The 27644-nt window shown below is 46.1% G+C and overlaps 1 pseudogene; it reads right to left on the bottom strand.

Moving 5' to 3' along the window:
• Nucleotides 1-15028: 15028 nt before the first annotated feature.
• On the bottom strand, nt 15029-26468 carry LOC124026575 (annotated as a pseudogene).
• Between the last annotated feature and the right edge of the window lie 1176 nt (nt 26469-27644).

The following is a 27644-nucleotide window of genomic DNA, read 5'->3' as shown; positions in this document are numbered from 1 at the left end:
CTGTATCACCTGCTTGTGAGTCTGTATCACCTGCATGTGAGTCTGTATCACCTGTCTGTATCACCTGCATGTGAGTCTGTATCACCTGTCTGTATCACCTGTATGTGAGTCTGTATCACCTGCATGTGAGTCTGTATCACCTGTCTGTATCACCTGCATGTGAGTCTGTATCACCTGCATGTGAGTCTGTATCACCTGCATGTGAGTCTGTATCACCTGTCTGTATCACCTGCATGTGAGTCTGTATCACCTGTCTGTATCACATGCATGGAGTCTGTATCACCTGCATGCGAGTCTGTATCACCTGCATGTGAGTCTGTATCACCTGCACGTGAGTCTGTATCACCTGCACGTGAGTCTGTATCACCTGCACGTGTGTCTGTATCACCTGCATGTGAGTCTGTATCACCTGCATGTGTGTCTGTATCACATGCATGTGATTCTGTATCACCTGCATGTGAGTCTGTATCACCTGCATGTGAGTCTGTATCACCTGCATGTGAGTCTGTATCACCTGCATGTGTGTCTGTATCACCTGCATGTGAGTCTGTATCACCTGCATGTGAGTCTGTATCACCTGCATGTGAGTATGTATCACCTGCATGTGAGTCTGTATCACCTGCTTGTGAGTCTGTATCACCTGCATGTGAGTCTGTATCACCTGTCTGTATCACCTGCATGTGAGTCTGTATCACCTGCTTGTGAGTCTGTATCACCTGCATGTGAGTCTGTATCACCTGTCTGTATCACCTGCATGTGAGTCTGTATCACCTGCATGTGAGTCTGTATCACCTGCATTTGAGTCTGTATCACCTGCATGTGTGTCTGTATCACCTGCATGTGAGTCTGTATCACCTGTCTGTATCACCTGCATGTGAGTCTGTATCACCTGCATGTGAGTCTGTATCACCTGCATGTGAGTCTGTATCACCTGTCTGTATCCCCTGCATGTGTGTCTGTATCACCTGCATGTGTGTCTGTATCACCTGCATGTGAGTCTGTATCACCTGCATGTGTGTCTGTATCACCTGCATGTGAGTCTGTATCACCTGCTTGTGAGTCTGTATCACCTGCATGTGAGTCTGTATCACCTGTCTGTATCACCTGCATGTGAGTCTGTATCACCTGTCTGTATCACCTGTATGTGAGTCTGTATCACCTGCATGTGAGTCTGTATCACCTGTCTGTATCACCTGCATGTGAGTCTGTATCACCTGCATGTGAGTCTGTATCACCTGCATGTGAGTCTGTATCACCTGTCTGTATCACCTGCATGTGAGTCTGTATCACCTGTCTGTATCACATGCATGGAGTCTGTATCACCTGCATGCGAGTCTGTATCACCTGCATGTGAGTCTGTATCACCTGCACGTGAGTCTGTATCACCTGCACGTGAGTCTGTATCACCTGCACGTGAGTCTGTATCACCTGCACGTGTGTCTGTATCACCTGCATGTGAGTCTGTATCACCTGCATGTGTGTCTGTATCACATGCATGTGAGTCTGTATCACCTGCATGTGTGTCTGTATCACATGCATGTGATTCTGTATCACATGCATGTGAGTCTGTATCACCTGCATGTGAGTCTGTATCACCTGCATGTGAGTCTGTATCACCTGCATGTGTGTCTGTATCACATGCATGCGAGTCTGTATTACCTGCAAGTGAGTCTGTATCACCTGCATGTGTGTCTGTATCACCTGCATGTGAGTCTGTATCACATGCATGGAGTCTGTATCACCTGCATGCGAGTCTGTATCACCTGCATGTGAGTCTGTATCACCTGCACGTGAGTCTGTATCACCTGCACGTGTGTCTGTAACACCTGCACGTGTGTCTGTATCACCTGCATGTGAGTCTGTATCACCTGCACGTGCGTCTGTATCACCTGCACGTGAGTCTGTATCACCTGCATGTGAGTCTGTATCACCTGCATGTGTGTCTGTATCACATGCATGTGATTCTGTATCACCTGCATGTGAGTCTGTATCACCTGCATGTGTGTCTGTATCACATGCATGTGAGTCTGTATTACCTGCATGTGAGTCTGTATCACCTGCATGTGTGTCTGTATCACCTGTCTGTATCACCTGCATGTGTGTCTGTATCACCTGCATGTGAGTCTGTATCACCTGCATGTGTGTCTGTATCACCTGCATGTGAGTCTGTATCACCTGCATGTGTGAATCTGCATGCTTCAGTCAATTCATAAACACCGAAATTGACTGGATTGACTGGAATTTAAATGGAATTGACCCCAACCCTGGCATGCAGCCACAGACATTCTCAATCTAATGTATCTCTGCTCCCTGATGACTACAATCCACCTGTCAGATCTGGGAGGACGGTTGCTGCCACCCAGCACTACTTCCTCTTCCACTCTCCTACTACCTCTTCCACCCTCCTACTACCTCTTCCACCCTCCTACTACCTCTTCCACCCTCCTACTACCTCTTCCACCCTCATACTACCTCTTCCACCCTCCTACTACCTCTTCCACCTTCCTACTACCTCTTCCACCCTCCTACTACTTCTTCCACTCTCCTACTACCTCTTCCACCCTCCTACTACCTCTTCCACCCTCCTACTACCTCTTCCACCCTCCTACTACCTCTTCCACCCTCCTACTACCTCTTCCACCTTCCTACTACCTCTTCCACCCTCCTACTACTTCTTCCACCCTCCTACTACCTCTTCCACCCTCCTACTACCTCTTCCACCCTCCTACTCCCTCTTCCACCCTCCTACTCCCTCTTCCACCCTCCTACTCCCTCTTCCACCCTCCTACTCCCTCTTCCACCCTCCTACCTCCTCTTCCACCCTCCTACCTCCTCTTCCACCTTCCTACTACCTCTTCCACCCTCCTACTACCTCTTCCACCCTCCTACTACCTCTTCCACCCTCCTACTACCTCTTCCACCCTCCTACTCCCTCTTCCACCCTCCTACTACCTCTTCCACCATCCTACTACCTCTTCCACCCTCCTACTCCCTCTTCCACCCTCCTACTACCTCTTCCACCCTCCTACTACCTCTTCCATCCTCCTACTACCTCTTCCACCCTCCTACTACCTCCTCCACCTTCCTACTACCTCCTCCACCTTCCTACTACCTCTTCCACCTTCCTACTACCTCTTCCACCTTCCTACTAAATCTTCCACCCCCACCCTCCTACTACCTCTTCCACCCTCCTACTTCCTCTTCTACCCTCCTACTACCTCTTCCACCCTCCTACTACCTCTTCCACCTTCCTACTTCCTCTTCTACCCTTCTCCTACCTCTTTCACCTTCCTACTCCCTCTTCCACTCCCACCATCCTACTACCTCTTCCACCTTCCTACTTCCTCTTCCACCCTCCTACTACCTCTTCCACCTTCCTACTTCCTCTTCCACCCTCCTACTACCTCTTCCACCCTCCTACTACCTCTTCCACCCTCCTACTACCTCTTCCACCCTCCTACTACCTCTTCCACCCTCCTACTACCTCTTCCACCTTCCTACTTCCTCTTCCACTCTCCTACTACCTCTTCCACCTTCCTACTACCTCTTCCACCTTCCTACTACCTTTTCCACTCCCACCCACCTACTACCTCTTCCACCTTCCTACTTCCTCTTCTACCCCCACCCTCCTACAACCTTTTCCACCTTCCTACTACCTCTTCCACCCCCACCCTCCTACTCCAATACTCCCATTTATGGGCCCTGGTCAGAAGTAGTGCACTATATAGGGGATAGGGTGTCATTTGGGATGTAGATATAGATCTGTATATCCTGTGTCAGACTTGGCTGTCGATGCCATCCAATGATGAAGTGCTGGTGAACAGAGATGCTCGGTAGATGAAGTGTTCTAGAAGGGGCTGTTGTAGCTCTGCCATCTAAGGGCACCGTGACACAAGGATAGGGGCTGCATTCCTTGGCAGGGCAGACTGAGAGGGAGGAGGAGGCATGGGGAGAAACAGAGATCTCCCAAACTGCTGACAGACAGACAGACATGCTGACCATCCCCTTTGGGTAGAAGAATCTCTCTCTCTAACTACATTATTCCAATTAGTGACCTCTCTCATGTCCCTCATTGTCTGTCCCCAAGAGATAATTACGGGAAGCACTGGAACCAACACGGGGACAAACACTGTGATGGGAAAACTGTCCTTTGTCTCTGGATCTAGTCTCTGTCTCTCTAATGAGTTGCTAGATCACATCCTAAAATAGAGCCTTCCAATGTCCCATGTTTGTTGTTGTTGTTGTAGTAGGGGGCAAAAGATCGTGAGACCTGGCATCAGATTAAGGCTCTAAACATGGAGTGTAACATATTGAACTTTGTCATACACTGTCCAATCCAGCTGAGTCTCTTATGGGGAGGTTCCCTGTTACTTTCAAACCCAAAATCTGAGCAGGACTAGACAGGATGAGACTGGTTCTGAGCAGGACTAGACAGGATGAGACTGGCTCTGAGCAGCACTAGACAGGATGAGACTGACTCTGAGCAGCACTAGACAGGATGAGACTGGTTCTGAGCAGTACTAGGCAGGATGAGACTGGCTCTGAGCAGCACTAGACAGGATGATACTGGCTCTGAGCAGCACTAGACAGGATGATACTGGCTCTGAACAGGACTAGACAGGATGAGACTGGCTCTGAGCAGGACTAGACAGGATGAGACTGGTTCTGAGCAGAACTAGACAGGATGAGACTGGTTCTGAGCAGGACTAGACAGGATGAGACTGGCTCTGAGCAGGACTAGACAGGATGAGACTGGCTCTGAGCAGGACTAGACATGATGAGACTGGTTCTGAGCAGGACTAGACAGGATGAGACTGGCTCTGAGCAGAACTAGACAGGATGAGACTGGTTCTGAGCAGGACTAGACAGGATGAGACTGGTTCTGAGCAGGACTAGACAGGATGAGACTGGCTCTGAGCAGGACTAGACAGGATGAGACTGGCTCTGAGCAGGACTAGACAGGATGAGACTGGCTCTGAGCAGGACTAGACAGGATGAGACTAGCTTGGAGCAGCACTAGACAGGATGAGACTGGTTCTGAGCAGGACTAGACAGGATGAGACTGGCTCTGAGCAGCACTAGACAGGATGAAACTGGTTCTGAGCAGGACTAGACAGGATGAGACTGGCTCTGAGCAGGACTAGACAGGATGAGCCTGGTTCTGAGCAGGACTAGACAGGATGAGACTGGCTCTGAGCAGGACTAGACAGGATGAGACTGGCTCTGAGCAGGACTAGACAGGATGAGACTGGCTCTGAGCAGGACTAGACAGGATGAGACTGGCTCTGAGCAGAACTAGACAGGATGAGACTGGTTCTGAGCAGGACTAGACAGGATGAGACTGGCTCTGAGCAGGACTAGACAGGATGAGACTGGTTCTGAGCAGGACTAGACAGGATGAGACTGGCTCTGAGCAGGACTAGACAGGATGAGACTGGCTCTGAGCAGGACTAGACAGGATGAGACTGGCTCTGAGCAGAACTAGACAGGATGAGACTGGTTCTGAGCAGGACTAGACAGGATGAGACTGGCTCTGAGCAGGACTAGACAGGATGAGACTGGTTCTGAGCAGGACTAGACAGGATGAGACTGGCTCTGAGCAGGACTAGACAGGATGAGACTGGCTCTGAGCAGGACTAGACAGGATGAGACTAGCTTGGAGCAGCACTAGACAGGATGAGACTTGTTCTGAGCAGGACTAGACAGGATGAGACTGGTTCTGAGCAGGACTAGACAGGATGAGACTGGTTCTGAGCAGCACTAGACAGGATGAGACTGGCTCTGAGCAGGACTAGACCGGATGAGACTAGCTTGGAGCAGCACTAGACAGGATGAGACTGGTTCTGAGCAGGACTAGAGAGACAAGAATCTTCTGGACTAATTTCTAATGCGGAGTGTAAATCATTTGGGGAATTGAGCTGAGTTGAGCTGAACTTGAGTCGGTAACACGTCAGACTGCCATCCCTCACCCCCACCCATTTACACCTGTTGTATTAGATGGAGTCATGAAAACAAGTCATTTTGAACCCACCCTCTCCTGACTGTCCCCCTGTATCTGATCTGGTGAATGTCTAAAGCCCAGGTCCAATCGTCTGGGTCATTAGGGCACGTAATAGAAAATGTGTTGAAGCACTTTCGCAGCAGAAAATGAGCTCATCTCATTGGACAAGTCCATGTAGTCCCTCTCAGTTTCAGCCTGTTTTCTTCCATTTGGTGCCTAATGAAGACGATCCTGCAGTAATGTTCCGTAGGTTGTCTGTTGTTTATTACTTATTAACCTGCTCTCCAGGTGCCACCAGCACTCAACTCCTTGACTTTAGGGAACACATGTGCCTTAAACCTCCTCCCGTAGCCAGACAGATATGTTTGAAGGGAGAGAGAAGAGGGTGTGGAGGAAGTGGATGCTTTTTTCCACTCAATGTACTTGAATAAAAACATAGGAAACCCCTAGCAAATTCAGGAAATGATTTAGGGCCCGCTTCCTGCTGTAATTCCTGCTGACTTTTTCTTCTACAGATCTTGTCAATACGGAGCAACCATATATGGGGATACTCAACACACACTCACAGGCACACCTACATTTAGGCCTACACACTCAATGCATCCTCTGGCAAGGCCTTAAACGACCTCTGTTATAAAACAGCGGATCCCTTCGGCACCAAGGTTGCCTCTCCATTGGGATATTAACTGTAATGGACGTTGGCCCTTTTCTCTAGCAAACCTCTTGAATTTCACTGCCCTTATATAAGTGTTCACTTTGGCTGACTTTTTGTTTTCCTGAAAAGAGTGTCTCCGCTTTGGCTGGTGGCCATGTCTTGGACCTCTCATCTCTTGAGCCGGCGGCTGCAGACTCCTGGCATTGAGCTTCCCCATGGTGCCGTGAATAGATTGGATCTCTGACAGACACACATTCAGAGTGGAGTGGTATGCACTGGACTGGTCATTTGTTAGCTGTTGCATTGATAGTGAAAGAACGCAAAAAGAGCCATGGAAATGTTCTTTTGTGAAGCCTCTGAAATGAATAGGCAACACAGTCCTCTTTTTGTTTCCATTAAGATGCAACATAAAGAGACACCACTGCAATAGCATCAGGTACATGCACGTGTTATCATAATGAACTAAATTAATTAATATTACTGAATGGGGAAATTGGCTGTAAAGTGAACTCAGATTGAAAAGTCATACCGCAGAGAACAATGAGGTTGTTCCCAAATCCTGTGTGTGTGTGTGTGTGTGTGTGTGTGTGTGTGTGTGTGTGTGTGTGTGTGTGTGTGTGTGCGTGCGTGCGTGCGTGCGTGCGTGCGTGCGTGCGTGCGTGCGTGTGTGTGTGTGTGTGAGAGAGAGAAGGGGCACAGCTACCATCTTTCCTCTCAATCTTTGAAAAACTCAATTTCATCTGGATGATTTCCTACAATACAGATATGAGCAGGTGTAGACAACAACATAACCCTACTTCCTGATCATCCTATACAGCCTCTAGCGAGTACTGGAACACTGTTATTCTTTAACATATCTAATGACTAAAGGTTAACCATTAAAAATATTCATGGTACACAATGGAGGAGAAGAATGGAGCTGACGGGACAAGTACTCTGGAAAAGCATCAAAGACTGAGAGCAAGAGGAGGAGGGAGAGAGGAGGAGAGGAGGGGGAGAGGAGAGAAAGAGAGGAGAGGAGATAGAGAGGATGAGAGAAAGAGAGGAGAGGAGGGGGAGGGAAAGAGAGGAGAGGAGGGAGAGAGGGGAGAGAGAGGAGAGGGAGAGAAAGAGAGGGAGAGGAGGGAGAGAGGGGGAGAAAGAGAGGAGGAGGGAAAGAGAGGAGAGGAGGGAGGGGGGGGAAAGAAAGAGAGGAGAGGGGGAGAAAGAGAGGAGAGGAGGGAGCGAGAGAAGGGGAGAAAGAGGAGAGAGAGAAAGGGAGGAGAGGAGGGAGAGAGGGGGAGAAAGAGAAGAGAGGGAGAGAAAGAGAGGAGAGGGAGAGAAAGAGAGGGAGAGAAAGAGAGGAGAGGGAGAGAAAGAGAGGAGAGGAGGGAGAGGGGGGAGAAAGAGAGGAGAGGAGGGAGCGAGAGAAGGGGAGAAAGAGGAGAGAGGGAAAGGGAGGAGAGGAGGGAGAGAGGGGGAGAAAGAGAAGAGAGGGGGGAGAGTGGGGGATAAAGAGAGGAGAGAGAGAGGAGGGAGAAAGGGAGGAGAGGAGTGAGAGAGGGGGTGAGAGCGAGAGAGACTGTTTCTCTACTTTATCTGAAGGATCAGACATCTTATATCTCTCCCATCTCAATCAAGGTGTGTGGTTTCAGGAAGGATGAACTTAAGTGGAGCCCGTTAGTGACGCACAACTCAGGGTCAGGAGGCTTGAGCTTGATTGATAGAGGACCAGTCTCAATGGCAGATCTAACTGTGACGGCCAAGATGCAGGTTTTATTTAACCTTGATTTTGTCATGTTTTGTCATATATTGTCTTGTCCTTGTGCTTTCCCTTCTGTTCGTTTCCCCCTGCTGGTCTTATTAGGTTCGTTCCTTTTTTCTATCCCTCTCTCTCCCCCTCCCTCTCTCTCTTCTCTCTATCGTTCCGTTCCTGCTCCCAGCTGTTCCTCATTCTCCTAACTCACTCATTTACTCTTTTCACACCTGTCCCCTATTTTGCCCTCTGATTAGAGCCCCTATTTCTCCCCTTGTTTTCCGCTTCTGTCCTTGTCGGATCCTTGTATGATGTTCGCTGTTCTGTGTCCTGGTCTCGCCCTGTCGTGTTTTGTCTTCTTCAGATGCTGCGTGAGAGCAGGTGTCTTAGTCTGCTACGGTCGGTGCCTTCCCTAAGCAACCTGCAGTCTATGGTCGAGTCTCCAGTCGGTCCTCGCTACTACGAGTGGATTTAAGTTTTTCCTGTTTTGTTTTCTCCTTGTTATATCCAGGATAATTACTTTTGTCTTATACTGGAATAAAGACTATTTTCGTTAAGTCGCTTTTGGGTCCTCATTCACCAGCATAACAGATTTAGGCAGGGAGTCCCATTGAGACCAAGGTCTCTTTTCAAGAGTGCACTGCATGACAAGACCACCAGCAATTATACAAAGTAATTACAGCAATTACACAATAAAAGTTAGAGACAGATACTTCAATCATGTATTGGAACAGTCACAACACGACTCTAGTATTTATTGGACGACATGTCGACACTTCCTGGCAGTTTCCTGCCAGTCCTAGCATGAACTTCTGGTAACACTATGCCTGCCAGTCCTAGCATGAACTTCTGGTAACACTATGCCTGCCAGTCCTAGCATGAACTTCTGGTAACACTATGCCTGCCAGTCCTAGCATGAACTTCTGGTAACACTATGCCTGCCAGTCCTAGCATGAACTTCTGGTTACACTATGCCTGCCAGTCCTAGCATGAACTTCTGGTAACACTATCCCTGCCAGTCCGAGCATGAACTTCTGGTAACACTATGCCTGCCAGTCCTAGCATGAACTTCTGGTAACACTATGCCTGCCAGTCCTAGCATGAACTTCTGGTAACACTATGCCTGCCAGTCCTAGCATGGACTTCTGGTAACACTATGCCTGCCAGTCCTAGCATGGACTTCTGGTAACACTATGCCTGCCAGTCCTAGCATGGACTTCTGGTAACACTATGCCTGCCAGTCCTAGCATGAACTTCTGGTAACACTATGCCTGCCAGTCCTAGCATGGACTTCTGGTAACACTATGCCTGCCTGTCCTAGCATGGACTTCTGGTAACACTATGCCTGCCAGTCCTAGCATGGACTTCTGGTAACACTATGCCTGCCAGTCCTAGCATGGACTTCTGGTAACACTATGCCTGCCAGTCCTAGCATGGACTTCTGGTAACACTATGCATGCCAGTCCTAGCATGGACTTCTGGTAACACTATGCCTGCCAGTCCTAGCATGGACTTCTGGTAACACTATGCCTGCCAGTCCTAGCATGGACTTCTGGTAACACTATGCCTGCCAGTCCTAGCATGGACTTCTGGTCCATGCTAAACAAATCCAATGCAGACATTTTTATCTCAATATCAAATCATTTCTGGTTAACAATTAAGTAGCTACCTTAAATTAAATTGGTTAAAAAAATGAGCAAAGAGTAATTTCTCAGGCAAGAATTTTGCTTGGACTGTCTGGGATTGGTTGTAGGGAGGGGGAAAGTGAACATGTGCTGTTATTGGCAGAGGTTTGGAACACTTTTTTATTGGTCGATTGGCTAATTTACCACATGGTGATGTCACCAGGAAGGCCACAACTCCCTCCCACCAAAACAGGCTGAAATGTCAGTTTATTGGAGATATATATATATATATATATAGTTCTTACACTAGGGGCATTATACATTTCACAATATTATTACAACCTCAGTGTGTAAATATATACAAAAAACATCTAATTGACTACACTGTGTATTCATGTAGTGTATTCTTCCCTTAGCTCATAGTAACATATCTACTACTGTACATTGCAATGTTTTTACACGTTATTTATACATTGGATTCTCAACATAGCTCACCGTGATATCTACTGCTGTACATACTCTGAGTATATATTTGTGTTGTATAAACTGTTGCACAGTTCACCAAAACCTGAACAGTCCAGGACTGTAATTGTACTTTCAATTCTGTCAGATGTGTCTCACGTTTGGAAATCAACTAAATCTATTGAACTTATTAGAAAATGTGCTCAAGTTTATCATTAAACTTTATATGACAGACGAGCAACGACACAGGAATGCCCGTCTGTGTGTGTGTGTCTACCACCTTGTGTGGCCGTTAGCAATGCTAATGACAGGCTAACCTTTGTCAGGTAGATGGAAAGGGGTTTCCCAAACTTCTCAATTAAAAGTTAACAAAGTAGCCTGTCTACCAGACAGAATCTTGATTAATTAACAAAGTAGCCTGTCTACCAGGCAGAACCTTGATTAATTAACAAAGTAGCCTGTCTACCAGGCAGAATCTTGATTAATTAACAATGTAGCCTGTCTACCAGACAGAATCTTGATTAATTAACAAAGTAGCCTGTCTACCAGGCAGAACCTTGATTAATTAACAAAGTAGCCTGTCTACCAGGCAGAATCTTGATTAATTAACAAAGTAGCCTGTCTACCAGGCATAATCTTGATTAATTAACAAAGTAGCCTGTCTACCAGACAGAATATTGATTAATTAACAAAGTAGCCTGTCTACCTGACAGAATCTTGATGAATTAACAAAGTAGCCTGTCTACCAGGCAGAATCTTGATTAATTAACAAAGTAGCCTGTCTACCAGACAGAATCTTGATTCATTAACAAAGTAGCCTGTCTACCTGACAGAATCTTGATTAATTAACAAATTAGCCGGTCTACCAGGCAGAATCTTGATTAATTAACAAAGTAGCCTGTCTACCAGACAGAATCTTGATTAATTAACAAAGTAGCCTGTCTACCAGGCAGAATCTTGATTAATTAACAAAGTAGCCTGTCTACCAGACAGAATCTTGATTAATTAACAAAGTAGCCTGTCTACCTGACAGAATCTTGATTAATTAACAAATTAGCCAGTCTACCAGGCAGAATCTTGATTAATTAACAAAGTAGCCTGTCTACCAGACAGAATCTTGATTAATTAACAAAGTAGCCTGTCTACCAGACAGAATCTTGATTAATTAACAAAGTAGCCTGTCTACCAGACAGAATCTTGATTAATTAACAAAGTAGCCTGTCTACCAGGCAGAATCTTGATTAATTAACAAAGTAGCCTGTCTACCAGACAGAATCTTGATTCATTAACAAAGTAGCCTGTCTACCAGACAGAATCTTGATTAATTAACAAAGTAGCCTGTCTACCAGACAGAATCTTGATTAATTAACAAAGTAGCCTGTCTACCAGACAGAATCTTGATTAATTAACAAAGTAGCCTGTCTACCAGACAGAATCTTGATTATGTGCATCAATCCAGGGCTAAGGTCATGAGCACTTTAATGAAAGGGAAACAGTTTTTGGTGCCCTGACGTGGTTTAAGCATCGTTGTTGTTTCCCTGTGTTTGATACCATTCTATTGTTATGAGCAGTCCTCCCCTCAGCAGCCCCCACTGGTAACAAGTATAATAAACCTGGTATCCAAGTCAGAATGATGGTATCGTATAGACGCATAGATTGCATTTGGATTACTGAGTGTTATTTGGGTTGTTAACTGGTTTCCTTCTGACATTTGATTTCTTGTTTGACATTTCTGCTGCCCTGTCCAGAGCTAGTAACAAGCATTTCTGCTGCCCTGTCCAGAGCTAGTAACAAGCATTTCTGCTGCCCTGTCCAGAGCTAGTAACAAGCATTTCTGCTGCCCTGTCCAGAGCTAGTAACAAGCATTTCTGCTGCCCTGTCCAGAGCTAGTAACAAGCATTTCTGCTGACCTGTACAGAGCTAGTAACAAGCATTTCTGCTGCCCTGTCCAGAGCTAGTAACAAGCATTTCTGCTGACCTGTACAGAGCTAGTAACAAGCATTTCTGCTGCCCTGTCCAGAGCTAGTAACAAGCATTTCTGCTGCCCTGTCCAGAGCTAGTAACAAGCATTTCTGCTGCCCTGTCCAGAGCTAGTAACAAGCATTTCTGCTGACCTGTACAGAGCTAGTAACAAGCATTTCTGCTGCCCTGTCCAGAGCTAGTAACAAGCATTTCTGCTGCCCTGTCCAGAGCTAGTAACAAGCATTTCTGCTGACCTGTACAGAGCTAGTAACAAGCATTTCTGCTGCCCTGTCCAGAGCTAGTAACAAGCATTTCTGCTGCCCTGTCCAGAGCTAGTAACAAGCATTTCTGCTGCCCTGTTCAGAGCTAGTAACAAGCATTTCTGCTGCCCTGTACAGAGCTAGTAACAAGCATTTCTGCTGCCCTGTACAGAGCTAGTAACAAGCATTTCTACTGCCCTGTCCAGAGCTAGTAACAAGCATTTCTGCTGCCCTGTCCAGAGCTAGTAACAAGCATTTCTGCTGCCCTGTTCAGAGCTAGTAACAAGCATTTCTGCTGCCCTGTACAGAGCTAGTAACAAGCATTTCTGCTGCCCTGTCCAGAGCTAGTAACAAGCATTTCTGCTGCACTGTACAGAGCTAGTAACAAGCATTTCTGCTGCCCTGTTCAGAGCTAGTAACAAGCATTTCTGCTGCACTGTTCAGAGCTAGTAACAAGCATTTCTGCTGCACTGTCCAGAGCTAGTAACAAGCATTTCTGCTGGCCTGTCCAGAGCTAGTAACAAGCATTTCTGCTGCCCTGTACAGAGCTAGTAACAAGCATTTCTGCTGCCCTGTACAGAGCTAGTAACAAGCATTTCTGCTGCCCTGGCTATAGCATCTGCTAAACTGTGATTTAATCACGATTTTACGATAATGGTCAATGAATGATAAAACGGGATAATCAAGAAGTTTGGTGCGATAACAGTAATTGACAAGGAGACATTTTATTTAAGAATAAAGCCTTTATTTGGTCTTCCCACAGTTCAAGTTTGTCAGAACCACCCAATGACTTGGTGGCATGTAGAGTGAATGAAAGAGGTAGACCATCAGTTCCACAGTTCCATCCACCCAGTCATCAGCCTGTACAGATCCATCCACCCAGTCATCAGCCTGTACAGTTCCATCCACCCAGTCATCAGCCTGTACAGTTCCATCCACCCAGTCATCAGCCTGTACAGTTCTATCCACCCAGTCATCAGCCTGTAGTTCCATCCACCCAGTCATCAGCCTGTACAGTTCCGTCCACCCAGTCATCAGCCTGTACAGTTCCATCCACCCAGTCATCAGCCTGTACAGTTCCATCCACCCAGTCATCAGCCTGTACTGATCCATCCACCCAGTCATCAGCCTGTACTGATCCATCCACCCAGTCATCACCCTGTACAGTTCCATCGACCCAGTCATCAGCCTGTACAGTTCCATCCACCCAGTCATCACCCTGTACAGTTCCAGCCACCCAGTCATCAGCCTGTACAGTTCCATCCACCCAGTCATCAGCCTGTACAGTTCCATCCACCCAGTCATCAGCCTGTACAGTTCCATCCACCCAGTCATCACCCTGTACAGATCCATCCACCCAGTCATCAGCCTGTACAGTTCCATCCACCCAGTCATCAGCCTGTACAGTTCCATCCACCCAGTCATCAGCCTGTACAGTTCCATCCACCCAGTCATCAGCCTGTAGTTCCATCCACCCAGTCATCAGCCTGTAGTTCCATCCACCCAGTCATCAGCCTGTAGTTCCATCCACCCAGTCATCAGCCTGTAGTTCCATCCACCCAGTCATCAGCCTGTACAGTTCCATCCACCCAGTCATCAGCCTGTAGTTCCATCCACCCAGTCGTCAGCCTGTAGTTCCATCCACCCAGTCATCAGCCTGTACAGTTCCATCCACCCAGTCATCAGCCTGTACAGTTCCATCCACCCAGTCATCAGCCTGTACAGTTCCATCCACCCAGTCATCAGCCTGTAGTTCCATCCACCCAGTCATCAGCCTGTACAGTTCCATCTACCCAGTCATCAGCCTGTGTAGTTCCATCCACCCAGTCATCAGCCTGTAGTTCCATCCACCCAGTCATCAGCCTGTACAGTTCCATCCACCCAGTCATCAGCCTGTAGTTCCATCCACCCAGTCATCAGCCTGTACAGTTCCATCCACCCAGTCATCAGCCTGTAGTTCCATCCACCCAGTCATCAGCCTGTAGTTCCATCCACCCAGTCATCAGCCTGTAGTTCCATCCACACTGTATTACTCCATCTTCTCAACACATAATGAATCAGTGTGTTGTGAGGAGCCTCTGTACTATGTGGAATAGTCCCACTCCACTTCTAGATCCTTAGGCTTCACAAACTACAAAGTGACCCATAAAGAACTAACAGTCAGTCGGATAGCCATGAACACATTGTGAATGGGCCCATCAAGCTAGGTTGTAATGTGTTGTTCACTGCTCTCGTCTGCTTCACTGAACTAAAAAGTGGAACGGAACTATTCCGAGGACGACAGTGGTCCACTTCTAAGATGGCCGACACAAGAAGAAGAAAAAAAGGTCAAATCACAGCAGCTCTTTATTTGCTTTCCCTTCTTTACTCACATATTATAAATACTCCTCATCCACCAACTTTGATAAGAAGCCCACTACAATGTACGTCAGAGAGGCTGAGAGAAGAGCGGGTAGGCTTACCAGTTACAGACCAGGGCTGTGTCTGAAATGGCACCCGCTTCCCTAGAAAGAAGAGACAGGAAATAGGGCATCCTTTTGGGCGCACTCTAAAAACACTAAGGGCAAGTGCCACCACCACCACTGGTGGTCACATGGCAGGATTCTCATAGTCCTGATGGAAGACCTGAGGGCCACTGCATAGCAGAGTCCAGAGGGTTGAGCTCCAGATCAACCCAGAGCCTCCCTTCTCCCCAGGGCACTTCTAGAAAGTATGGAGTGGAAACAGTAACCAATATGGTGATTACTTCACCTGGTTATAGTGCTCATACCTCCAAATCGGTCTCAGACCTAGATGATTGTCTAGGGATTGGGGGGGGGTCGATTTGGGATTCAAGCCTAGATGGCAGGTACCCATTCACAGCCTAGCATGATCTCACACATTAGTAGTCTTCCACCATAATGGGTTGCGTTCATTGGGGCATGCAACGGGAAGCGTCTAACATTTTGCAACGTGGAACCGAACATTAGTTCCTCACTGTTTGTTTTCTTCCGTATGGCACCTAATGAACGCAACCCAGCGCTGAAGAGAGGTACAACATGGTGGGGAAATAAACATGGCCGCCTCCGCCGACTTAAAGCAGGGCATTGAAACCTGAGAGGTGGCTGCAGCAGATCGATCAAACAGATGATTACAGGAGGAGTCAGCAGGCTGCGTTTGCCTCTCTCACACACCGACTGCATTAAAACCAACGAGAACACATCAAATCAGCCGCGTAGCACACGACCACACGTCCTCTCTGCCGCCACGTTGCCAACGTTACATTTAAAAAGAGAAAAAAAGTTGTCCAAAATAGTATTTACATCTTCAACACACATAAATGATGTTCCCTGACGTCCTGTCCGTGTAAAGGCATGAGGCTTCGTAGGCCTCTGTGCTTCAGGGACCAAACACCATACTGACACGCTCCTGTCTGCCACTCGGGAAAAGGAAATTGAGAAAAATTACAAATGTAAAAGTTAAAATGGGTTAAACAGCAGCCCCCAACCACATCCAGGAAACCAAGTGATAAGAGTCACAATGAATAATGAAAATACAGCTTTTTAAAAACGGCTCGGAGGGACTGGAAGATAAATACAGCAGAGTCTGGATAGTTACATTATCATCTCCCAATTACAAGTCCATGTACTATATGAGAATACACTGTTCACATACTCTTTACAGCACTCTTGGTGACAGAGCAGATGGTTAGGAAGGGGCGGGGCAGAGGGGCGTATACAGGTGGTTAGGAAGGGGCGGGGCAGAGGGGCGTATACAGGTGGTTAGGAAGGGGCGGGGCAGATACAGGTGGTTAGGAAGGGGCGGGGCAGAGGGTCAGATACAGGTGGTTAGGAAGGGGCGGGGCAGAGGGGCGTATACAGGTGGTTAGGAAGGGGCGGGGCGTATACAGGTGGTTAGGAAGGGGCGGGGCAGAGGGGCGTATACAGGTGGTTAGGAAGGGGCGGGGCAGAGGGGCGTATACAGGTGGTTAGGAAGGGGCAGGGCAGAGGGACGTATACAGATGGGTGAGGGGATTGTATATAGGGTCAGATGATAACAGATGCCTTGCATTCCCATGCCACCAAAGAGACCTAGGTAGGACTTGCAATTCCTTTTGTACAGGGCCCCCCAGTCACGCTTTCACCTTTGAACTTCCCTCTACAAAGAAACTTACTGAGTCTGACCCCTCCAGAGCCTCCCAAAACCCTGCCCGACGACAGCAGCTGCCGTCCCATTACTGACCAATCACAAGAAGTCGAGACGAGAAATGTAGGTCACCTCTTCCCCTCATGATACCATTCAGAAAGAGTAAAGACACACCCTTAAATTCATATTTGATGAAAATATACAGTATTACAAACTGTATCAGGAAAAACAAAAACGCATAAATGAAAAATATATATCTTTTCAATTCATTATACAGAGACGAACACATTTCACCGAATTCTTTTTGGCTTTCTGTGTAATTCAGAGTGATGGACATACAGTATGTGTAAAGAGAGATTTTCTTCCTGCTGACAGACACTGTCCAATCAGAAAACTGGTACAGTGAGGAGTTTGAATCAGTTCAGTTTGTAGGAGTAGAGGGAGGGAAAGGTTTGTTGGACCCGTGGGTGAGTTGACCATCTCCAGTTTGGGTGGACACCATCAACATCTTGAGTTCATATTACAAGCGCTGTCCCACGTGGCCTCTGTGAGCTGGCGTCAGTCTTTGGGGAAAGAAAGTTGGAGTTGTGTGGCAGATCAATTCCAGTGAGCTTTCTGAAAGGCCTTGGATTGGTGGGTGGGTGGAGAAGTCCCGCCTACCTCCTACCCTGGTGGGTGGAGGGGCCTGTCAGTCTGCCAGGATGATCTTGACAAAGCTGGCTACGTCCGTCTCTTTGGAGTCATGCAGGGTGAAAAAGGGGTGTTGCTGTAAAAAAATAATATATATATGAGAAAACACCATGAGTCAACAATTCCTCAAATAAAACAGGAGTCCAACAGAAAGTACACATTTACACACAAGACTTACACATATGTGGTGCACACAAGACTTAAATACAAGAATACATCATCATCATGGTTTGACTAAACACTTGGGTAAGCCTGTCCTCTTGTGGACACATAACAAAGAGGAAACAGAGAGAGGAAGTGAGCTTTTACAAAGATACTGTGAATGAAGAGAGAACAACAACGCCTACAATCCAACAACATTACACACGTATTCACCGGTCACTGATTTAAACAAATGCTGATGAGGATCTAAAACCAACCATTAGTTCTGTGTAGGCGGGTCTCTCGTTGGGTTTCTTTCTTAAGCTGCAGAGAGAGAACAAAACAAAACAACTGAGAAACATACCTCAATACTGGACACTTCTTACCATATACCTTTAGTAAGACCAGAGCCCCCAACACATCGAAGCCTGTTTGAGGACAACATTCTGATAACCTGGGATTTTTGGGAAAGTTTTCCCAGATGTCAGTTAGGAGATTCCCAGAATCAAAAAGGAATCAGCAGGAAATCCAGAATCCTCCAACCTGGGAAAGTTGCTGTAATTGTGCAACTCTAAGTACACCATAACACATTTACACCAGATAAGCCTACATGAAAGCTACAGCATGACATTTATAGAGTGGGCCAGGACAACTGGGTCATTCACAAAAATGTAGGTGCATTCATTTCCAGGCTGTCTTTTTCCCCCAGGTCAGTGTCCAGGCCTAGACTCACAGGGAGGGGACACCAGGACAGTGCCCAGACCTGGACTCACAGGGAGGGGACACTAGGCCAGGCCCAGGCCTGGAACCACAGGGAGGGGACAGCAGGACAGTGCCCAGGCCTGGACCCACAGGGAGGGGACAGCAGGACAGTGCCCAGGCCTGGACCCACAGGGAGGGGACAGCAGGACAGTGCCCAGGCCTGGACTCACAGGGAGGGGACAGCAGGACAGTGCCCAGGCCTGGACTCACAGGGAGGGGACACCAGGACAGTGCCCAGGCCTGGACTCACAGGAGGGGACACCAGGACAGTGCCCAGGCCTGGACTCACAGGGAGGGGACACCAGGACAGTGCCCAGGCCTGGACCCACAGGGAGGGGACAGCAGGGCAGGGCCACCTGGTGGTGTTTGGTTCAACTGCATCATCAGTAAGGCCAGACAGGCAGCATCCCAAATAACACCATATTTCCTATACAGTGCACTACTTTTGACCAGGGCTCTAAACCCTACTCCTATAGGTCCTGGTCAAAGGTAGTGCACTAAATAGTAGGGATGGGCGGGTTACCCTTTTTTTTTTTTTTTTACTGTTCGAGTTACTCAATTATTTTTTTAGAGAAGTCAGAATATAGAATATATAATTTTACTAATATATATATATATATATACAGTCAATAAAACAATTGCCATTTAAGATTAATTTCTTGAAACCATAATATCAACTTGTTATATTATATGGTGAAACAGAATCTTCTAAAAGGCAGTAACCTCAGCAGGGGAGCTTGCATGTAGAACTCTGTGGCTTTGCAATGGCATAGCCTGGTTTTGTTCATTTCCTGAGCACTCATCACAGTCAAGACACCTATTTTAGAGCTAAAAACATGATCTAATATAACAAGAAAACACAACAGATTATTTTTCCAAATGAAAAAAAGGGTTGCCAGTGTGAAGTGATGTGCATCAGGAACTGTTATTCTCAAACAGGGATCGTCTGGAACGGGACTCAGTCTGGAACGGACTCAGTCTGGAACGGACTCAGTCTGGAACGGGACTCAGTCTGGAACGGGGCTCAGTCTGGAACGGGGCTCAGTCTGGAACGGGGCTCAGTCTGGAACGGGCTCAGTCTGGAACGGGACTCAGTCTGGAACGGGACTCAGTCTGGAACAGGACTCAGTCTGGAACGGGACTCAGTCTGGAACGGGACTCAGTCTGAACGGGACTCAGTCTGGAACGGGACTCAGTCTGGAACGGGACTCAGTCTGGAACGGGACTCAGTTTGGAACGGGACTCAGTTTGGAACGGGACTCAGTTTGGAACGGGACTCAGTTTGGAACGGGACTCAGTTTGGAACGGGACTCAGTTTGGAACATTGAAATTTCTTCAGGGTTACAAACCAAAAATCTGTCTTTTCAATATAGGCCTACAGATGTTCCATTTAGTTTATTCTGCCTGTTCTTTGAAATTTTCTAAATGGATTAACAACATTGAGATACTGCTCACACTGATGAATTACAGCCACAACATCAGTTTGGTTTAGTATGTTTAGGCTTAATAATTCTTAGGAAAATACACTAGTCTTTTTCAAACTAATGTTTCTGTATATTTTCAGCGTGGAAACATTCCACCAAATAGTTTTACAGTATTTGGGGAGAAAAAAGGTGACCCCCTGGTTAAATAAATGAGTTGTGATTTCCTTCCTTACTAAACAGAAGATGGTACCATTTGGAAAGCAGACAGAGAGAGAGAGATGGGCTCACCACTGGGAGCTGAAGTCCACAAACTCAGGGGAGAAGCGGTCCGAGGGCAGCTGTGGAGAGGGCTCATCCACTACCTGCTTCAGTTGCTGGAAGGGTGTACCCCACGAGTCATAGGGGAACTTCAGAATGGCCAGCTCAATCTGGGGCAGAGGACCAGACAGAGGTTTGTTATCCCACAGAGGGAGGCAGTCTGGTATTTACCATCACAAAGAAACATGGGACAATAGAGTAGAATCATCACTCAGACCAGGGTTGTATTCATTAGGACACACCGTTACAAACTAATGGTGCAACAGAAAACAATCACATAAATGCAGGTAGCCCCTCTCGTTTCAGTCCCATTTTCTTGTTTGGTGCCTAATGAACATGACCATGCTGTTGAAAGAATAGCCGATGGTGTCTGTGACTCACCATTGTGATTCCTAGACTCCAGATGTCTGACTTAACGCTGTAGCCTTTCTGGTTGAGGTCGGGTTTATCCGTTCTGGCTGAAACCGAGGGAATGAAAACACTATCAACACCATTACACAATGACACCAACGCCATCACATAGGATAAGAATACCACTGTAACATATAACGACATCAACACAACAAGCACCAGTTCTATTTCATTCAGGCAGTGCGCTCCCAGCCACAACTAGACCAGGGTCGTGTTAAGTATTTGTTGTGTTAGACGTTTTCCATGCGATGCCTACTGAACGTGGCCCAGACGGTGTCAGAGCCACCTCTCCTCTTCTCCCCAGTCCTCCTCACTATCGCTGTTCAACTGCCTCTTCAACACTCTCATTGTCTTTCTGTTTAGTTTCTCTCTGGCATCAGTGGTTTCTTTCATCAGGATTATTCAGAAATTAAAACAAAATACATCATCTGCACAGAGGTGATCGTCACGTTTAGTATCTCAGGAACCACATCAATATGATGTAGCAATCTCCTGAGAGGCACAGCTTGACCACGAAGAAGAACCTGGAATCTGGCCAACCAATGCCTGAAGAAGCCTGGCTGCAACCAGGGTCGTGTTCAGTCGGCACAAAATGGAAACGTAGGAGGTACCACGTTAACTTCCATATCGGACAGGTTTCATTTGATTTCTTACGTGTCAAACTTCTCTAAAACAGGGTTTCCTTTAGGAAAATGTGGTGCAGTACATTTGACCGGCAGCATTTTAATTTTAACAGACATTTGAGAAATGTAGACATTGGGTGTGTAATCTGATTAGGGAGTCCACCCACTGAAATCACTTTTAGATGATGGTTATTCATTCTAACAGAACATGCCACTCCAGGACGCAACGGTGTGCGTCCTTATAACCAAATTCTGATAAGCAATTTGAAGATGTTAGAATGACTGTCACGTGTCCTTCTCCTCAGACAACAAGACCAGAAACAAACAGCAACATCACTCGCCTATGTCAAAGTAGTACCCCCCACAGCAGAAAAGTTGACCTATTCTATTGGTAGGCTTCTGGGACAGTTGTGGGGCTAAGGATCCCAAATTCATACAACCAGTAGGCCTTGGCAACATTAAAATAAAATAACGAGGCTGATGCAACAGAGCAGAAGGTTAAAAATGTAAAATGTCAATAAACCATTATTTCTTCACATTATTAGCACAACAATGAGCACAAGGCAGTAGGTTATACGCCGATGTTTATTCCATAATGCAATTAGCATGAAAACACGCTTGTCAAAAATCACACACAATTTAGAAAGAGGGGAGAACTAGATGCAACAACTAGCACGGGTTGCTAACATGACTAGGATTGTGCCTTTGGCTTCTACACCTGCATTAAAATAATAAAAATTAAAATAATTACCACCACGTTTCTATGGTGGCATTTTACTTTGAAGGAAAGTAAGACATGTCTCCTAACATGAAGTAAAACATTCAGGTTTCAAACAATTACATGTAAGTTGTTTTCAAAATGTTACTGCCTCCAGCTCATTACAAAGTGGTGTGTGATGCACTGAAGCCTCTACACATACCGTAGCATATAGAAATGGGAAACAATTTACCACAGGTGGACTCCAAGTTGTAGAAACCTCTCAAAGATGATCAATGGAAACGAGATGCACCTGAGCTCAATTTCGAGTCTCATAGCAACGGGTCTGGAAGCTTATGCAAGTAAGCTATTTCTATTTGTAATACATTTGCAAATATTTCTAAAAACTTGTTTTCGATTTGTCATTATAAAAATAAATGAATTGAATCCATTTTTAAATCAGGTCTGAATAATTTCCGAATGCACTGTAAGCTTGACCGGCCAATAGGTTAATGAATAGGTTAAAACGCATTATTCTGCAATAGGAGTTTATATTTTGTCCCTCGGCAGCTACATTTTTGGCTTTTCATTTTTTTAACAACAAAAGCCGTCTATTACCAGCTAACAGAAACCCTGTTGCCTACTGAACATGGCCGAGAAGGTGTCAGAGCGCACCCATTCCTACTCACCGCCATGTAGGGCTTGCAGCCGGCGTCCATGGTCTTGGCCACAGAGTCCACCAGGTGGCCGCTGATGCCAAAGTCACACATCTTCACCTGGCCCTGTGTGTTGATCAGCACGTTGGACGGCTTCACATCTGCACAAAGTTAGAAAAAACACATTTAATCATCAGGAATAGTTTAGTCCCTCCAAGCGTGGCGGAGAGCAAATAATAATAAAAATGCAAATCAAATCAAGGACCATTTCAGATCAACATGAGTAAAGGAGGTGATCGAGTGATGAGAAACCGTGCCCATGACATGAAGACTTGTGTTCGCTTGGGGAGCTGTGTTTGCCTTGGCTTTAGCTCGGCAGGCTACCAAAACCGTATCCTTCATTTACCTCGGTGTATCACTGACAGTTTGTTATGCAGATGCTCCAAAGCCTTGACGATCTGGAGAGAGAGAGAAGCAGTTACACACACTGCATTGTAATGACGTCACTCCAGATAACCTGAGGGAACTGTGTTCCTTATACAGCATCACAACAAGCTGCTGTGGACACTTCTTAAAGATGACAATATAAATCATATCAATAGGAAAGTGTACTTCAGTATTATGCATGTTTTTCTGTTCTGTTCTCGCTCTCTGGCATCAGTGGTTTCTTTCATCAGGATTATTCAGAAATTAAAACAAATACATCATCTGCACAGAGGTCAGTTATACTGCAGCTATAAGCATTATTCAGTAACCCTGCAGGGTTGTGCTCATTAGGCACCAAACAGAATAAAAACCTAAAACAGGGAGGGACTACCTGGACCAATAAGAAACTCATTTGTTTTCCATTGCAAATCCTTTTTAAAATGATCTCCATTGCGTGTCCTGATGAACACGACCCAGGTGTCCACTCACCGCTACAGTGATCTTCCCCAGGATGTCTTCAGGGATGGTCATGCCTTTATCGATCACCTGCTTGTAGAACTTATCCAGAGACGTGTCCATCAGCTCCATGCAGATCCACACGTCACCCTGGCAACGCAGAGCAACACCTATTACTGTACAACTACCTCTTTAAAATACTCAGCCTGTTTGTTTCTCTCTCTGGCATCAGAGGTTTCTTTCATCAGGATTATTCAGAAATTAAAACAAAATACAGCATCTGCACAGTCAGTGTGACACACAAAAAGAAAAACAAACAAGTCCTTCCATGACTAATACAGAGGAGACTACTTCTAATCGTAGTTTGAAAACCCAACTGAATTGAAGATGTATTTGAGGGAAGAAAGAAGTGGCCAAGTGAAAGCCAGCCGAGCCACAGGCTTCCACCATAATGTTGTTTTCACAGGTTAGTTTTTTTCCATTTATATTTTGAGGTTGGACTTTTAGCACGTATAGTACTTTAGCACGTAGGGCGCACTGACTGGTGTCATCTCGTTAGTCAGCACGTGTTACACCCAGGCTGTGCTACAGATGTGGTGCTGAGTGACAGTGTCCAGGCGAACCCAGGCTGTGCTACAGATGTGGTGCTGAGTGACAGTGTCCAGGCGAACCCAGGCTGTGCTACAGATGTGGTGCTGAGTGACAGTGTCCAGGCGAACCCAGGCTGTGCTACAGATGTGGTGCTGAGTGACAGTGTCCAGGCGAACCCAGGCTGTGCTACAGATGTGGTGCTGAGTGACAGTGTCCAGGCGAACCCAGGCTGTGCTACAGATGTGGTGCTGAGAGCTGACCTCTCTGAAGAGAGCGCCGTAGAAGGTGACCGTGAAGAAGCAGTCCACGGTCCTCATGGAGATGTCCAGGTCCATCAGCAGTCTCTTCTGCTCCAGGGTGTTCACTGTGGCCCGGATCCTCTGGGGGGCAGTCACAGAAATACAATCACTAGAAGGAACAAAGCCCTTTGGCCCAGACCACAGCAATTTGAATGGAAGACTCCCAGGAACACTAACTATCTCTTTTATTTTGTGTGTAAATTACATATAGTTCAGGGGCATTCTTGTTAAAGATGATGACTTCCCCGGTGAAAATAAACGTTACATTTGGTATGACATCTGCATACGATACCATAACCTCTTCTATTACTGTTAAACTACCTGTTTTTTCTCTCTGGCATCAGTGGTTTCTTTCATCAGGATTATTCAGAAATTAAAACAAAATACATCATCTGCACAGAGGTCATTCATTGTCCCGTTTGGCTTGACAATAAAAAATAAAAACATATTTAACCTTTATTTACCTAGGCAAGTCAGTTAAGAACAAAATTCTTATTTACAATGATGGCCTACCCCAGCCAAACCCTAACCTGGACAAAGCTGGGCCAATTGTGCGCCGCCCTATGGGGACTCCCAATCACGGCCGGTTGTGATAAAGCCTGGAATCGAACCAGGGTCTGTAGTGACGCCTCTAGCACTGAGATGCAGTGCCTTAATCGCTGTGCCACTAGGGAGCCCAAAATGACCATAGGAGTTGTCAAAACAGCACAGGTCTGTGTTGGTCAGGAGTGTACAGCACTTTGAGATATCAGCTGATGTACGAAGGGCTATATAAATAAATTTGTTGAGATAGAGCTGTGTGGCTCGTCTTTAAAAGTGACACGCACACTTATCTAATCAACATCTCAGATATATAAATATAGAATAAACATCTCTGATAAAGTGCCGTCGGTAAGATTTCAGAACCGTAGACTCCACATTTTGTTACGTTACAGCCTTATTCTAAAATGGATTCAGTAATTCATAAATAAATAAATGAAATACCTTATTCACATCAAGGGGTCTGAATACTTTCCGAATGCAATGTACAGAAATCTAAAATGTCTGTTTCAGTAGAAGGCAACATTTTGAAACATTCAGATACACATATGCTATGTAGAACAAACACGCCTCTGGCATAAGGAATCGTGTTGTCTCTATTCATGGCATTTCTATCTGCAACGTTCCATAACATAGGCTCATTAAACATGCACCCTGGAGCACTCCACCCACCTTGACGGCCATGATAAGCCCACTGGGCACATGTCTCATCTTGTCCACCACGCCATACGCTCCTCTACCCAGCTCCCCAATCTGCTCTAAGTCATCTGCCTTCACAACAAAGTTCTGTCCAGAGGGAGAAACACAGTGGAGAGAGACAGAGGTCTTTCAGCCAATCACATCAAGTTCAACCAATACACGCAAGAGAGAAAACCCCAGAGTCGTGTTCATTAGGACCCATCGGAAAACAAAAATACATATTTCTTATTGACCCAGGTGGTATAGTTTAGGATTTCTGAGTCAGGTAATGACATCACCATTTTGACACTAAAACCATACTTATCGTTGACTACAGTACAACTCTCTTCAACACTCTCCCGGTCTTTCTGTTTAGTTTCTCTCTGGCATCAGTGGTTTCTTTCATCAGGATTATTCAGAAATTAAAACAAATACATCATCTGCACAGAGTTGATCGTCACGTTTGTCTGGAGATGCAGCGTGAAAAGCTTCATCAGTCACATCAAAGTCAACCAGTAAAGGCATTTAGAGAAAACGCTACGGCTGTGTTCATTAGGACATGCAACAGAAAACATTTTCAAAAAGCTACAACGAAAAACAAAAGTAAGTGCTTCTTTTAGGACCAGTCCAGGGGTGTAAACATTAGTCCAAAGTTACAAAACATGAGTTTCTATTGGACAAATTCAGGTCCGTCCCAACGGTTAAGAAACATTTTCCAACAGAATCAGCGTAATGAATACACCCCAAGCAGCCCCTCCTGTTTCTGTCTGTTTTCGTCCGTTTGGTGTCTAATGAACATGACCCAAGTAAAAACCACAAAGGTGATAGAAAGTGAAGTACTACAGCCTGAACACAAACGTTCCTCCCTTCCTACCTTTTCTCCAATGGTAACACAGGCTTTGGAATCCAGATCTCGAGGGGCTGAGGGGAGAGAGGATAGGTAGTGGGATTAATACCATGCATTCGTTTAAAAAAGTGACATCGATATCAAACTTAACACAAAAACCAATGCTCTTTCTTATTGAACATCACACTGTATGACTGTAGTTTGACAAGATGCTATGTGAAACCTGGCTGGTATAATTTAGGTGTGGAAAGAAGAGATTCAGGTAATGACATCTGCATATGAAACCATAACCTCATCCTCTATTACTGTACAGCTACCTGTTCAGCACACTTCGGTTTCTTTTGTTAGCTTCTCTGGCCTCAGTGCTTTTCCTCGTCACCATTATTAAGAAATTAAAACAAAACACATCATCTGCACTGAGGTCATCGTCACGTTTGTCACAAACACACAGCAGTGGCTAATTTCCAGGCATCTTTTTTGAGTCGTGCTGCACAGATAATGAGGTCTCACAATATCTGGAGAAGTGTTTAGCCCACCATCTCAGAAACCATGTTAATATGATGTAGAAATCTTCTGAGATGCACAGGCGCGACCACGAAAAGACCACCTGGAATCCGGCCAACCAATGAAAGAGAAGAAGCCTTACGCTGCGGCTGCAGGTGGGGGCTGATCAAAGACCTCTTTGGAGAGCTTGAGGCCTGGGTTCTTCTTCTTTCCTATGAGGAGAGGATAGGGAGAGGAAAGATCAGTCTAGTTCTTTAAGAAAACTTATCTATACCATGACCTGTCAATTTTTACTTTCAATAAAGCAGAACAGAGAAAACCCCCAGTTGAACCATGTGTTGTGAGAATGCTTGGTTCTGTTTTTTGGTGTGGACTTCCGACTTGTACTGTAACGTGTTAGTGACTCTACAGCTCCATGTGTTATCTACCCAGAGATTGTTCAACAATAGAAAACTGGTGAACGACTCGCTCAAAAAATCGGAACGATGACACAGAGAGCGAGAAAGCAGAAACAGATGACCTCACTCATTAACCCTCAGTTTTGTCTAACCTTGTTGTAATACAAGCAGCAGTTTAACCACCTTGGTTTGTCCCAACCAAAGTCTCAACCATAATCAGAGGAATACTGACTGAACAGTGACTCATGTTAGCTCCTGCAGTAGGTCTGCTTCTGCCTACACAATGGAGACCAGAGACCTCTCCCTGTGTGAAATGCACACTGCAGTGCATTCATAAACACTGTTCACAAGCAACAAG

The sequence above is a fragment of the Oncorhynchus gorbuscha genome, unplaced genomic scaffold (genome assembly GCF_021184085.1).
Source record: "Oncorhynchus gorbuscha isolate QuinsamMale2020 ecotype Even-year unplaced genomic scaffold, OgorEven_v1.0 Un_scaffold_2786, whole genome shotgun sequence".
In the NCBI taxonomy this organism is placed as follows: domain Eukaryota; kingdom Metazoa; phylum Chordata; class Actinopteri; order Salmoniformes; family Salmonidae; genus Oncorhynchus; species Oncorhynchus gorbuscha.
Note: the sequence above shows the minus strand (reverse complement) of the source record. Positions and strands in the feature narration are given on the sequence as shown.